The sequence below is a fragment of the Heterocephalus glaber genome, unplaced genomic scaffold (genome assembly GCF_053883595.1).
Source record: "Heterocephalus glaber isolate CG9 unplaced genomic scaffold, H.glaber_assembly_v1.0 deba00001564, whole genome shotgun sequence".
Classification (NCBI taxonomy): domain Eukaryota; kingdom Metazoa; phylum Chordata; class Mammalia; order Rodentia; family Bathyergidae; genus Heterocephalus; species Heterocephalus glaber.
In genome coordinates this window covers 3,092,507-3,097,476 of record NW_028258351.1, presented here as the reverse complement: position 1 = coordinate 3,097,476, position 4,970 = coordinate 3,092,507, and the positions used below count along the sequence as shown (strand labels likewise).

At 44.6% G+C, this 4,970-nt stretch overlaps 1 pseudogene; it reads left to right on the top strand.

The window, feature by feature from the left end:
• Nucleotides 1-2,050: 2,050 nt before the first annotated feature.
• LOC147823781 (small nucleolar RNA SNORA70) lies at nucleotides 2,051-2,169 on the top strand (annotated as a pseudogene).
• The last annotated feature ends 2,801 nt before the right edge of the window (nucleotides 2,170-4,970 follow it).

Below are 4,970 nucleotides of genomic sequence, written 5' to 3'. Positions count from 1 at the left end.
GGACTTTCACTCTCCAGCACTGTAAGAGGATCCATTCCTGTTGTTTAAAGAAACTTGTGATAATTTGCCACAGAGCCTAGGATACTACCAGCACTTACAATTATTTTCATAACACGCTTTTCCAATTCTTGCGCTGGATTTTCTATAATGAGATATGAAATCAACGAGTTTGAGGTCTGAAAAACTTCCTCTTCACCAGCGCCTTCTTGCGGTTCTCGAAGATCGAGCTTTCCACCATCAGCCCAGCACCCAGGCCAGCATCAGAAGCGACCTTTTGTGGTGCTTTCTGGTTTCCGCTTCACGGATCTCAACACTGCTGCTTCCCTCAGATGCACAGGAACACCCTAAGCACGCTGTAAGTACCATGTCTTTCTTTGTGTGGGGGTGGGATATAAAATTTCAAATACTAATGTCTATTTCCTAATCCTCCAGATCATCATCAGATTTTGTTGTTCTTTCTCCCAGAAGAGCTTGCTTCTTCACAACCTAGAATTAGTTCTGATTCTCTCGTTGCTTTGGGAAAACAGGTGGAGGGTGGGGACATCGCCGTGGAATGTCAGAAATGAAGGTTGGTAAAATTTTGATTCTTCAATTAAAAATCTCTTTTATGAATTGTAAAGGAAAAAATATTAAGAAAATAGATAAGGGGCTGGGGGTAGAATGCTTGTCTAGTAAGTACGAGGCTGGGTTTGATTGAAAAAAAATTGAATTGTAAAATGTTATATTTTAAACCAGGTGTGGTGGTATAAGCCTGTAATCCCAGCACTTGGGAGGCTGAGGCAGGAGGATTGCTGTGAGTTCAAAGCCGGCCTAAACTCCATAGCAAGACACCGTCTCAAAAAAATTAGTTGTATTTTATACACACCTGCATGTGCAGGACCCTTCGGGCACATGAATGCCTCATTCACCTCACCCCGGATCCAGCCCTGCTCTTTATTCCTGGTGCTTTCATGGGGTATCTTTTAACATTTCGCTGGACTTTGGCCTTCTCTGGGGGACAACCAGCTACTTCATATTCGAGCAATTTGACTCCTGGGTTCCAGACAGCCTCTCTATTTTTCAAGACTGTTGTATCTAAGTAAAGGATTTTTTTTTTTTTTTTTTGGTACCAGGGATTGAACTCGGGTCCTTGCGCTTGAGAGGCAGGCGCCGGAACCACTGAGCTAAATCCCCGGCCCCATAAAGGATTTTTCGTATGTCCCTTTTACTTACGACAATGCAGCCTTCTTCCTATTAGACCCCCCTTCTCCCTCACATTCTGATTTCCTACCCCGTCCTCTGCTACTGCTATATTTAAAATTCCACTGCGAGCCCAGGTGACACCTGAATCTGTAGCTCTCTCAGGGGTGACAACAGAAATCTCTTACATCCTGACAATATGTAGTATCTTTCTTCTCTACTAACAGCATTTTAAAGAGGATGGTTTTTTCATAAAGGACACCCCTCTCTGAAGCTAGATATCAACTTTCTAATTTTGTATCATTCCTGGGTTAGGCAAGAGCACGTTTTGCAGCCTAATTTTCTGCATTCTATTTTGGAAACGCCCTCTGGTGGCCAGAACTAGTACCATTAGCATCGTAACAAGGAGCCACAGCAGTCCCTGGGTGATTAATTACTAAAGGGTGCCCAGGAGTTCCCGCCAATTGGAGCCCCTTGGTTATGGAAATCAGGCAAAATGTGACGACCCCACCACCTTTTCTGCTTCTCTAACTCCAAATTAATCACGATATCTTCATTAAGATGAAAATGTTCTTTGTTCCAATTCATCTTATCACGCCGTCCAAATTGTTAGCTTCCATAATGGCAGAATATTTGGGGAAAATATGTGAAACAATGGTTCAGATGCTAAGCAGTGATGCGAAGTTAGTAATTAGTGTGCTTATTATCCATCCACATGGAATACTTAATCCCCAGCAGAAAAATCACTCAACCAAAATCCCATACGTCATACGAAAACTCAATAGGTGCCTTATTACTGGGAACACACACACACACACACACACACACACACACACACACCTTTCTCCCCACCCCTAAGAGCAGCAATTATCTGCAGCCAATTAAGCCGTCAGAGTTTCTTTTCCTCAGGGGGGCGCTGTGTGCAGCGATGCCTCTAGCGTAGCAGCCGGTTGCTGGCATGAGCTACCCCTAGGACCGAGGGAGACAGCCTTTTCCACCCGGTGTTTGTCTCTCTGATCTGGGGCTGCTCCTAGTCTAGGCTCTAGAGAGGTATGCGGGGTGACTTTGGGAAGTCCTAGGGCACGGTGGCCGGGAATCATATTGGCCAAGTCCCCTTGTCCATTCATACCACGTTTCAGAACAAGGAGCATGTAGCTGTGGCCTTAAGCAGGTACAAGTTCAAGTTCCCCCGCGGCAGGAAGATCCACATCTTAAAGAAGCAGAGCTTGACCAGGTTTAGTGCAGATATATTTGAAGACATGGTGGCTGACAAGTGGCCCATTCCTGATGGCTGTGTGGTCAGACACCTCCCTGTTGATAGTCCCCTGGACGAGGGTGGGTCCTCCCCTCAGGAAGGCTTCCATGCTGGTGTACCCTCTTTAATCATGCTCACCAATAAACCTACCTTCCTGTCCCAAAAAGGAGACGGTGATTAAAAACTCTGAAAAGCTTTTCAGCAAAGCTAAAATTAATTTTCAGCTGGGAATTTAGCTCAGTGGTGCAGGTGCCTGCCTCACAAGCACAAGGTCCTGAGTTCAATCCCAGGTACTCCCCCCAAAAATTTAATTGATTTCATTGGTGCATTTTAGATCTACATAATGATCATATTCATCATATGGAATTTGTAGCTGTAAACCAAGAAATCTTAAACACAGAACACTTACTGACACGATCCTTGAAATTTCTGTGAGAAATGTCAGGGCAAAACTGAATCCAATTTATGAATTTAAAGAGAAAGGTTACCTGAAACTTGGGCAAATACTTGGAGCTTCAGAGTATCTGTGACTGCACCTTTACAGAGACCCCTCACAGCCCTTTTCTGTTTCTTGTGTTGCTCTATCCTTGGTTTGGTGGAAGAGAACATTTCTCCCTATCTGTGTGTTTGAATTTCACTGCTGTGAACACAAATAAATATCCATCAGAAGCTACGAGGTGGGGAGAGGTGTGGCAGAGAACATGGAGAGCATGCCAGAAGCTCTGGGTTCAGTACTCACCACACACACACACACACACACACACACACACACACACGAAGTTGTAGTAGAAAATAGTGGCACATACCTGTAATCCCAGCACTCTAGGAGGCTGAGTCAGGAGGATTGCAAGAGTAAGCCCAGCCTGGGCAACCTAGCAAAACTCCCGACACATACACACACACCAGACATGATTGTGGGGGACCGTTCATAGGTGCTCAGAGGCAGCTGCCCCTGACACTGATTGTGAATATATGCAAGGATCTCGGGTATTCTGCCCAGAGACCCTTAGCAAGTCCGCTAGAACCAAGGCAAGTACAGCAACCAGGCAACCTCTACTCCAGGGTAGATGGGAATGGGTGAGGCTTCAGCTTCCTGTCCTTCAGAAAGACTTTTTGGGTTGCCCTGATTTCATAGTTATTCAGGAGTCCCTGTGTTGCCCACAACAACAACCCAGGTTGTGACATTTGTGTGATTTTTCACCTTGGCCCATTTCTCTCTGCTCAGCTTCTCCCCAGTCACCTTCCAGTAACCTTCACTCCATTCCTGTCTCAGGCTCTGCTTTCAAGTGAACCCAGTCTGTATTCCTTAGTAGACAAGTGAGAAACAAAGTATCCTGAGGTTCATTTATTCTCTTGGTAATTTAAAAACAGGCACAAATTTATAATCCCAGTACTTTGGGAAAATGAGGCAAGAGGATTGCAAGTTTGAGCCCAGCCTGGGCAATTTGGGACCCTGTCTCAAAAAAAAAAAAATTAAAGAGAGATAGGGATGTAGCTCATCTGAAAGTCCTGGGTTCAATGCCCCCCAGTACTGAAAAAAAAAGTATTGTCTTTAACCTTTTTTTTTTAGTACTAGAGATTGAACTCAGAAATCCCCCCCTATTATTGGGTTAAGTAGGGTGACATCCATTCCCATTTTTTCCCTCTTTCATCTTCAATATGCTGTTGCCAGACTTGGCGTGCTCTCTGTGTCCCAGACAAATCAGCCCACCCCTGTCCTAGGCCCTTTGCAGTAGCCCTTCCCTCTGTCAGGAACTTTGCTTCTCTAACTTCAGGTCAGGTGGCTGGCACCTTCTTGTCATTCAACTCTTGTCATTCAAACCTCAGTTCAGCTGTCACTTCCTCAAAGCGTCTGACTACCTAAAGCAGCCACCACACACACACACACACACACACACACACACACACACACACACGCACATTGATCACCTTGATTTATTCATCTTCTTCATAGCAGGTATGAATTTATCTGGATAATCTGTTCACTTATTTATCATCTATTTCAGCTTCAAATAGAACCCAAGAAGGCTGGGTGTGGTAATGCACACTTGTAATCCCAGCACTCAGGAGGCTGAGGCAGGAGGATCGCCATGAGTTTGAGGTCAGCCTGGGCTACATAGTGAGTTCAAGGCCAACTCGGACTATATAGGGAGACCCTGTCTAAAAATAAAACAAAAACAAACAAACAAAAACACCCAAGAGCTAAGTGGAAATGGATACTTAATGTGAGGTACATTTGCTAACTAATAAATCCCTTTGCCAATAAAGGATTGGTAATCTTTTCTTGGACTTGTGCTTAAAATAAAATGTAGTCTGTAACAGAGGCCATCTAGCCAGCCTGTGTCAGTGTATGACCAGCCATTTATCTAATGGAAGGAGGGAAGGATGAGCCAAGCAGAAGTGACTTTTTATACAGGTGTGGAATCTGCTTCAACTATTGATGTCAGCATGATTTTTGAACAAAGTAGAAAATGTCCAAGTCTGAATCCTGCCTTAGGGTAGGTAGAGGTAGTGAGGGCACTGGATGGGGGGTAGT